This window comes from Adiantum capillus-veneris, chromosome 30 (genome assembly GCF_014529385.1).
Source record: "Adiantum capillus-veneris isolate H3 chromosome 30, ASM1452938v2, whole genome shotgun sequence".
Taxonomy (NCBI): domain Eukaryota; kingdom Viridiplantae; phylum Streptophyta; class Polypodiopsida; order Polypodiales; family Pteridaceae; genus Adiantum; species Adiantum capillus-veneris.
In genome coordinates, this window is record NC_140960.1 from 9,958,837 (window position 1) to 9,969,900 (window position 11,064).

Here is an 11,064-nt window from a genome sequence, read left to right on the forward strand (position 1 = left end):
AAGCCTCCTAGTGAGACTCCCAAAAGAGGAGTCTCTATGGTGAGAGAAGAGGAGGATTTTCAGGAAAGAGAAAGAAGTGTCTTCATACACGTTGAGTGATGTGGCTCCACGATGACAACGGTCACAAAGGTCTCCAACTCCTCCCAAGAAGAAAAAATCACCGCAAAGCCCTCCTAATCGACATCTTAAGAGAGAAGAGAGGAATAAAATGAAGAAAAGGGCGAGAAAGAGGTCACCCTCTACTCCATCTTCATCATCCTCCTCCTTTTTTGATGAAATTCATGGTGCTCTTCCCAAAGAGCCCAAGAGGAGAGTCCATAAAAAATCCTATGTTGCCTGGAAAAGGTCTAGCAAGCTCAAGGAGTTCAAAGATGGAGGAAAGAGGATCTCTTTTCTCACCTATGATGGCACCTTTGGTGCCTCGGACAAAGTTTTGGTCCTTATCCAATAATTTGATGCGGCCTTTGGAGATGAGGGCCTAATGGAGTCCTCCAAGCTATGACATGTAGCTATGCACTTTCAAAAATCTACCAGGAAATGGTGGTCTAGCCTACGAGCTAATGGTGAAGCTTGAAACTGTCTCCCTATGAGTCTATCCACAAGTATGTAGACAAATTTTGGGATTTGCATCTTAAAACCACTATCTACAAAAAGATAGACTTTGGAGAGAAAAAACAGCAGTTTTGTGTTGGGCTAACTGAAGATGTGGTCGAGTATGTCAATTCTCAACGGCCTAGGACCATCTCTGCGATTATACACCATATGATGGTCGCTTCACAAAGCAATTTCCAACAAGGAGCTAAGAGGAAATTCTAAGCCCATGGAAATTAGAGACAAAAATGAGCCTAGAGGGAAGAATAATTCTCAAAATTCTTCCAAAGGTAGCTCTAGCAACAACAACTCTAAAGCTAAGGAGAAAGAGGTCTTCAAGGGTAAAAATAGACTCCCTCCCGAAGAGCTAGAGCGTTTTTGCAAAGACAACAAATGCTTTAAGTGTGGGGAGAAAGGACGTGGCTATCGCGCTTGCCCCCAAAGAAATGCACGCAATGAGCCACCTAGAGCTTCTATGTTTGAAGCTCCAAGATCATGGTCATTGACATAAGCTGAAATGTTGATGCCCTTATTATCACCCAAATCCACGTTGGCAGAGAGGATAACAACCATATCGTACATTGTTTCTTTGATGCGAATTAAAAGCGGAAACATTGACGACAATCTCAGTATTTAAATGTTCATTAGCAGATGGCTAGTGTGTCATCTTGACCTGATAAGTTCCCAAGAACATCAGCAAGTCTTGAAATGTATTGACTATTACCTATCACATCCGCTACAAGATTCTATCTTATAATCATTAGCTGGATAGAGTGTTGTCGAAGCTTGATCCATAGACATTGCACCCTCCAGTTCACCCTCATGATTAGCTTACTGACACATGTCTGCTCTAAACTAGCCCACTTTACGGGTTCTTGATTCATAAGTGATTGACCATCATCAGTCCCCGTTAGCACTAACATATTGCTGAATGAGGTATGTTGTTCGGCCTTTGCTACAGAGATTGAAAATGCTTGAGGTGCATGACAATGCGTCATATTGGATGCAGATCCAGACATACCCAAGTCCCTCTCCATACCTACCCACATTTAAAGAAAGCGATTATGGAAAAAAAAAATACAACAGCCGTAATCTTCTTGGAGACATGACCAATATACATATGTGAGTGTCGCTGACATTACAAGCAAAAATACTCATCATCGGTAGGTTTTTGTACACATGAAGATAGCCATGCATTGATATTTATGAAAACTTACACTCATTAGCATCATGTATGTGTGTTCTACCGCTACGTTGTCCATATATGAAGAAATGAATGTAGTTCAAGAAAGCAACACACAGGCCTTCTTTTGATTTCTTACATAAATGACCTTAATTGAATTTCAAGACATATAGCTGTGAATTTTTCACCAATATAAGGGACCCTTTTCATTTTTTTAACACCCTTCTGTATGTGATAGGCTTTTTTTTGTTAGTGATTCCCCTCAAGACTTAATGCACAACCCTTGCTTCTTTAATGCAAAAAACCACAATTCTTGTTTGGCTTGCCTTTGCTGGCCTAGAAGCTTGCTTCACCTTGCTTGATTTGTCAAGAATCTTGCTTCAAAAGACAAAAGCAAGCATGCCTTGATATGGAGTGTAAAACATTGTGTCAAAAAGCATAGGTTTGGAAAAGATGAATCATGCCTCACTTTTCTCTAAGGTATTTCCTTGGATGTGAGGGCCCCGGGGCGGTCACTTATCATAAGCTCCCTATATCACGTGTGTTCAAGAGGTTATTAATAATACCTCATACATACTACATTTACACTACATGCCTACTTAAAAACCTCCCACCGCCCTCTAATGTATACATAAAAGTATACATTTTGGATAATTAAGAATCCTCTCCAGCTACTCATGTGATATGATACACATTTTGAAAAGTGACTGCCCCAGGGTGAGGGCATGGTTTCAAAAGCCTTGGATGGCCCCACCTACTTGATTACACCTTGACTTCCAAACTTGGAATCCCAACCCATTGGATCTTACTTGAGTTGGGCTGGTGAACTTTTTGAATTCTTGGTTGTAAACCCTTGTTGTAAGCCTCTTGAATGCCTTTGTCCTTGGTAAAACTGGTTCAAGAACCTTGTGAGCTCTCGGGACCTCCACAACTATGGCTCATGGCCTTGACCTGCCAAGCCTATGAAGGGAGTGAATCGCCCTTGAGGTGGCCTTAGGCATTCTCTTGGGCACCCAAGACATAGGAATGTGTGAAAAGATGCTCCTTTGAGCATGGCGGCAACAATAGTGCCAAGTGAGGGAGAAGAAGAGGATAACCCTTGTTCTTGATTTCCTTAGTTTATCTTCTTTGCCTTATCTGCGAGTAATATAACTTGATAAAAAGAAACTAGGCTTGATTTTATTCAATAAAGGTAAAATACAAATTGATGTCTTAGGAGACTTTGATTCACAACATTGCTCTTAATACAATCCCAGCAGCATGGCAACTAAAATTTGAACAATGTAACAAACTTTGTGTACACAATTTCTGTACATACAAAGCTTGCTCACACATATATCTAAATAATGATGATAAAGAATATCCTCAACAATCAAACATACCTTGAGGATATCTTTTCCCCAATAGATCAAACAGCATCCCAAAAACTAAACAAATTTGTAAAGAAGCTTCAAGCTTTGAATGCATATAGACATACAAATCAATGACATTTTTATCCTTCCAAAGATCTTCCAGCTTAAGTCATTTTCAAATCTAGTCAATCAAGACAATCCCAACAGAAAAGTTTACTATCATAAGTTCTAGGACGTTATAAAATGATTGAGCTTGGATACAAGAGGTCTCTCCATGGACCTCCATTTGTCATATGTGTGCCCTGATCTACTATAATGATCGAGCCTAGATCTCCATATTTGCACTCCATAAAGAATGGGAGAAGTGACCAAAGTGTCAAATAGCCACATCTTAATGTGTGGCTCATAAGCAACTTTAGTACACCTATCATTGTACTACCAATTTGGCATGACCTGTATATCATCATAAAAAGAGCTTTCATGCTCTAAGACGTGTGCAATGGTCTATAAGCACTTGTTCCTGCCATTGTAAGTGAGAGAAATTGAGGCTCTCTCAGATGTGCACCTCATGAACCACCACTGGCACACTCGCTAGTGCATATTGCAATTCCCCAGCCATGGCTACAACTCTTGCCCCTTTTTTAGTGATCCCCTCCTCTCTAATATTCATGAATCCCACCTTTCAGACCAAGTGCATGCCACAATTCCTCTTACAAAATTTGGGGGGCACTTATGATTGGGTCAATCTCTAGTGTGGCAATCACCAAAAGCTAATCTTTTAGCTACAAGCACACATGCACGTTTCATTGAGTTAAAGTGCTGCAATGAAACCAAACTTGCTAGGATGGTAGACAAGACCAAACAAAACCTCTACATGGTCTCAAATCTTTGATCCAACACTCAAAAAAATCATGCATCTTTTTAGGGGCCTATTTTTAGTAGGTTGATTTTAATGTTTAATACATTGAATAGCCTTGGGTTTCCTATGCTAGGAATTCCAAATGGATGCATGAATCAAGCAAAACAAGTAAAAATAACAAGAAGATGGCCACAATAAAAACACAAAAACTTTGCAAGAGACTTAGGTTGAATTAAAGATCTTTCACCTATATAGGATCACAAAGTTAGTCATGGATTCACAATAGCATTTCACACGAGGAATATATAAGCATGAGAAGCAAGCGGGTAGAAAGAGTACTCAGAACAACAGAGCGTGCACTTTCATTTATCCAAAACTTAGGTTCAATTTACAAAAATTGGCCTTTATACTTTCCCAATGGTCAAAATCTGCTCCTCTAGTCAATATGGCTTATAAAACTAACAAACTAAGTGCCTCGGGTAATTTAGTTATAAGTTAAAAGCCATCAACCCCAATCTACTCAATAAAGGCTTACATATACAACCATAAAAATAATTATTATGATTGTAAATCACACTTCGATCACATGTGGTCTCACTTCCAGAGGCATGTGTTAACTTGGTTGCTAGCATTCCCCCTTCCTAGGATGACACGACCAGGGGTTGGTCTATGAGTGGAGGCATAGATTAAAGAGTCTCCAAAGAAAGATGAAGACAAGAAGAAGTAAACACTAAGCCAGAGCATCGATACCATAGAGATAGCATGACCATCTAGATACAAAGGAAAATCAACCCTTAAACCACCAACACAAGAAGAGCATGATGAACGGGAAATGAAGCTGAATGAAAAGAATCTTAGAATGGTTCAAGATTTCAATCTAGGGAAAACACTTGGAATGATAGAAATGTAATTTCTCAGCCACAAAGCTATCATCCAAACCAAAGAAAAAGACCTAGTCAAAGTTAAAGAGGCCTTTGAAGACAGGACACCTGCAGAGAAGAGATTGAAGACCAAAGTGCAGGAGTTAGAGGTACATGTGGAAGAGCTCCAAAATGAGAAGGCAAGGTTGGAAAAGGACCTACAACTCACCCATGTTGATGGCATCCAAAACCAAGAGGAGATTCAAAAATTGGAAGAAGAGAAAGACAAACAAAGGAAGCAGTATGAACAATTAACCACTTCTTATGATTTTGTGAAGTCTACACTAACAGCTCTACTTATGAACCTAGTGTCACACACATCAACAACAACTTCCTCAAGCTCTATGCAGAATGCAAAAATAGCAAAAGCTAAAGAGGAAGAGAATGGGTCTAAGAGGGCCTCTTTATTTGGTAGTTTAAAGGAGTCAAACCTTGAGTGTTCACAAAAAGAAATCAAAGGCCGGCTTTCAATTCAAATTGGCAAAACAACTAGTTTATTTGAGTTTTAATAACCCCTCACTAAAAAAGGTGCTTAAGCTTAGCAATTTTCATTGTGTGATGCTCAAAACTCTTGGCATCGCTACGAGCATCGCTATATAGCAATGCCCATAGCGATGGTGACTCTATAGGTAAAAAATTATCCGAGGGCGCCAAAACTCAGATTTGGTTTTGGCGCTCTTGGGCAACGACGAAAAACAGAGGTATACCTTCACCCCCCCACACACACACACACACACACACACATGAGGAGAGGAGGGAGAGCCACATAAGATTCCTCCCTTTCCTTTCTCTCATCATGCCTTCCCTTCTTTTCTTTCTCCCTCCCACACACACACACACACACACACACACACACACACACACACACACACACACACCCATAGAGAGAGAGAGAGAGAGAGAGAGAGAGAGAGAGAGAGAATGTACACACACATGCATAAAGAAGCAATCTACACACACACACACACACACACACACATACATACATTGAGAGAGAAAAAGCTAGAGAGAGAGAGAGTGAGAGAGAGAGAGAGAGATAAAGAGAAAATGAAATGTTATATTAATGTCTTCAAAAGGCCAAAGTGATCTATGAGACCAGAACGTTACCATAATTGCAAAGATGAGCTGAAAATTTTGCATTCATAACAAGTTGATGCTTGCCATCTTTACCAGTCACATTTTGCATTGTTTCCTTTATGTTTCAATACCATAGAATCCAGATTATTAAACATTTCATGCAATCATTGTGCCCACTACATGCCTAATATGCAATGAAGGTCGGCACCTATAGCAACGGATGTCACACAATCATGACCATGGAGGCATGTTAATGCGCATGAGCACACGGACACTATCCATTCAAATCTAGTGTTGTTTCTCTTGACTAATCCACTCGAATGCTTTCTCAAGCAAAAGCATTAAACATAAGCGAGAGATTAAAGCACTTCTTCTTCAGGAAACCAAATTAGCAGAGACAAAAATATGGCTTAGAGTGGTTCCATTGTTCGTATATACATCATGTCCTAATGGATTAATTATAACAACAGATAAAACAAGTTTGTATTAACAGTTCAAAAACCATAATATTTTCAAATCCCAAATACGCATCTATCATTGTAAGCAAGACTCTGATTGAAAAAGTATCATTAATGTAGAGAGGAGTAAATGAAGTGCTTACACCACTAATATTCATGTATTGATGGAGTTGCTAAGTTGCGGGTGCATTGTGTTGAAGATGGCCTCTAGAAGAGATATATTGTTTGAGCATAAGACTAGTAGTTGATGCATGTTGCCTACCAATCAGCATATTATGATATTTTTGCATCAGAGGAAAATACTAGTTGCAAGTATCAAGCTCTATCTACAATGAGGCCATAGAAAGTCTCTAGTCGGTCTGCATGTTGCTTAAGCTCAACCATGACCATGGCATGTACGGGCTATTCCCACCCGTTTTGTGACCACCAACAATATATCCGATTGAGTTCCTCCAAATCCACCTATACTCTTTCTCGACCTTGAGCTCTTGCCAGAGAGCATTATGTTTGCTTTTGAGCTTGCATATTGATTTGATTTTGTCAGAGCCAACGGAAACAGAACGCTTGAGGGTCTTGTTGATGAAATAGTCAATGCATGGGTGGCTGAAGTAGAAGGCTTTGCCAGACTTGGAGCAGACAATGATGCTAAATTTGGAGACACACAGTATGGAGAGGTCATGTGCTTTCTTGATGAGACCAACCCTTTCCTTGGAGAAGCAGGAAAGCAACAAAAAAATTAAACAAAAGCAAAAATGAAGGTATACCAGAAAAGATCTCCGCAACGCAAGCAAAGACGGACTCTGATGTGTCATGGGGGAGGGCAGAGAGTGTAGGCCCGCTTGTAGCTTGTTTCAGCTTGCAGATCAACTAGAATTTTCAGTTTCAACCATCACTAATGTTTTTCAGTTTTCAACCTTGCATTGCCGTCCGTCTCGCGGCTGTCCATTGGGTGCTAGCTTTTGGAGGTCCAATTCTTTTGGATGTAACTCCTTTTAGCCAGGCCCAGTGCATTTAAAAGAGTGCTAGTGCCTTTACTCTTGGACGGATTGGCAGAAGATCCTTGCTTAGAGAGAGGACCCTTGGACATTGTACTTGTGCAAAGTAATAATAAAGAAATATCATGGAGGGGCACCAATCGTTGGGGCCATGCATCTGGATGCAAAATTTCACTGTGCCGTGTCATCTCTCCTCTTCTCTCTCTCTCTTTGAAGTTTTTTTGGTGTACCTCAAGTGTCTTGCATTAGATCTTTGGCTTGGAGTGTCCAAGCCTACTCTACAGTGGTATCAAAGCTCAGAAGATTCTTCTTTTATGGAGAATTTAGTCTTTTTCTAGCACACATGGGTTCTCACCAAGAATTTGACAAGATGGAAGAACAACAAATTCCCAGTAGGGGATCTGAGGAAAACAGTAAGCAGACAAACGGGGATTGGATGGGGAGTCAGCCTCCTTCTAAGGATTCAAACCAGAAGTATGGCCTGATCCCAGCTACTTGGGCTGAAAATTGGTATTTCAGACCACAAGCACACCGAAGAAATGTGTTTGTTTTGATGATGATCCCAGTTCATCATCATCCTCCTCCTTGGATAGCTCAGAGGATTTCTCTGACTCTAGCGATGGGGGCAACGGGAAAAAAAGAAGAAGAAAGACTCATAAGAACAAGAAAAGCATGAAGAAGGCAAAGAAGAGTAAATCCCATAGAAGGGTGGTCAAGTTTGACACCTTTTAAGACCCACAAAGCTTTGGCTTTTATTCAACAGTTTGACATAGTGTTTTCTGGAGGACGCTACTCAGAGCACTCCAATGTTAGACGTGTAGTATCTTACCTGAAGGGAAATGCCCAGACATGGTGGTTAACCTTACTGTTACATACAACTTCTTGGTCCTGCTCAAGTTGGGCATAGCCCGCAATCAATGCATTTGAAGAGACAACATCCCAGACAGAAAGCTCCTTAAGCACTTTTTGTGCTCTATGAAGTGAAACACGTTTGGAATACATGTTGACCAAGGCAATGCCAAGCAAAACATTTTATTTCAACAACCCCTTGCTAACACTATCATCATGCCTTCCTTTGCCCATACCAGCATCTTGTGTAATGCCACATGTTTTCAAGGGACAAGTGTACGTGATTGCATTTGGAGAGATGCCCTCTCCATGCAAATGCTGAAAATAGCATAAATCTTCCTGACCGTGACCCTTGCCAAGCATATGTGACTGCATCTAGAGAGACACCCTCGCTTTGTATCCGTTGAAAATAGCCCAGAGCTTCTTGGCCCTGCCCAAGTTTGGGCTTATTCCACAATCAGCCAAAAACAGCCCAAAGCTACCTGACCTTGACCCTTACCTTCAAGATGCAAGCATATGTAATCACATCTAGAGCGACACCCTTACTTCGCATCCGCCGAAAACACCCCAAAGCTTCTTGTCCCTCCTCAAGTTGGGCATATCCCAAATAACCTAGAGCTTCTTGACCCTTGCCTTCAAGATGCAAGTGTATGTGACTGCATATGGAGAGACACCCTCCCTTGGCATTTGCAAAAAAAAAACCCACATCTTCTTGGCCCTGCTCAAGTTGGGCATATCTTGCAATCAATGCATACCAAAAGATGACATCTCAAACAGGAAGCTCCCCAAGCACTTTTGTGTTATATGAAGTGCACCACATTTGGCATACATGTCGACCAAAGCAGTGCCAAGCACAACAGTTTATTTCAACAATCCCTGACTAACAATATCATCGTGCCTTCCTTTGCCCATATCAGCATCTTGTGTAATGCCACATGTTTTCAAGGTGCAAGTGTACGTGATTGCATTTGGAGAGATGCCTTCTCTATGCAAATGCTAAAAATAGTCCAGAGCTTCCTAACCGTGACCCTTGCCAAGCATATCTGATTGCATCTAGAGAGACACCCTTGCTTTGTATTTGCCAAAAACAACCGAGAGCTTCTTGGCCCTGCCCAAGTTAGGCATATCCCACAATCAGCCAAAAACAGCCCAGAGCTTCCTAGCACTTGTCTTCAAGATGCAAGTGTATGTGATTGCATACGGAGAGACACCCTCGCTTCGCATCTGCCAAAAACAGCCCACAGCTTCTTAGCCCTGCTCAAGTTGGGCATATCCCGCAATCAATGGATTCTAAGAGACAACATCCCAAATAGGAAGCTCCTTAAGCACTTTTGTACTTTATGAAGTGCAGCACATTTGGCATACATGTTGACCAATGCAATGCCAAGCACTATCAATTCTATGTTTTTGTTAATACACTATGCTTTTGTCAATTATGTTCAATATGGTTGATTGGGTGGCAGGGCATTGTGTGCCGTGCCACCACAATGCCCTGCCACCCAATTTTTTTTATTCTCGGGCGTCACTATATGCATTGCTATTTAGGGATCTGCAACATCGCTACGGGCATCACTATGAGCATCCCTATTGGTGTCTCTATGAGCGATGCTTATAGCGACGCCGGGGAAAAAATCATCCCCATGTATTTTCGCCGCTATGGATGTTTGCAATTAGTCATTGCACCTTTGATCAAGACATTGTTTTAATGTTGTAAGTCATTGTAACAATGTTTCAATTCAAGTTGCTTTGCAATTTTAGATTTGATATTTCATGTTGCAATTGTGACATGTGGTAGCCTATGTTTCTCTACATTTACAGTTGAGTTTTTTTGCAATTTAGATTTGGACCACATTATTCCAAAGCTTAGGAAAATCTTACATATGAGAATATCTTCGAAAGTATTATATGGTAGGGAGAGAAGCTCCATTATATAATTATTAATAAATAGGTGGAGAAATTTTTTTTTTGGCCGGAATCTATTGGGATTCCAACGGACACAACTAAATGAAAAGGAAAGGGCAGTCGGTTCAACTGCCAAATGGTGAGTCGATTGGAAAATGGGAATACTGGCCAGGCAACACGTCATGCATACTGGCCACGATGCTGGGGAGTAACCTTTATTAGGTCTGTAACATATTGTGGTTTGTAGAATTTAAACATGTGGACTTTATTACAACTTTTGCTTATTTTAGTCCAAAGGAGCTTGGTTGGTTGAGCATTCATCCTCGGTGACAAGGGTCATTGGTTCGAATGCGGTTAGGTGACCTGTTAGCACTCACATAAGTGTTTGTGATACCTCGCACGGGATCTGTACGATCTGCTGCAAAAACAAAAACTTTTGCTTATTTTGATTCTTATGTTAGCCACAGGAGAAAATAGTGAAGAATCAAAGAAGCAAACCCGGCTTAGTATAAGTCTTTGAAAAAAAGGTGTTTTTTTGTTATGTGACTTGTCAACAAGAAGGCCAATGTGGTCGGGGTCCACCTTTATCTAAATATGTAATTATATCATGTGAGTTCAAATGAATGGGTATTTTATTTGTTAAAATTTATATAATTTAATGGGATTATATTTACAGAGGAGTTTTTAAATTGATTTTAGAGAAAACCTGTAAGTTTTTCAAGAAAAAAGAGCCATTTTATTACCCTATACCATGTAAGTAAAGCGGTTTTTTTAATACCTTTGAACGCTTGTGAAATGGATAATTCTTTTTTTTCTAACGTGTATGTGTGTGGTTCTTTTGGCCTACTCAAAAAAAGCCTTAGTGAACAAGCCCTTAG

At 40.5% G+C, this 11,064-nt stretch overlaps 1 pseudogene; it reads right to left on the minus strand.

Annotated features, from left to right (window-relative positions):
- Positions 1-1,014: 1,014 nt before the first annotated feature.
- On the minus strand, positions 1,015-8,837 carry LOC147417528 (uncharacterized; annotated as a pseudogene).
- Positions 8,838-11,064: the final 2,227 nt, after the last annotated feature.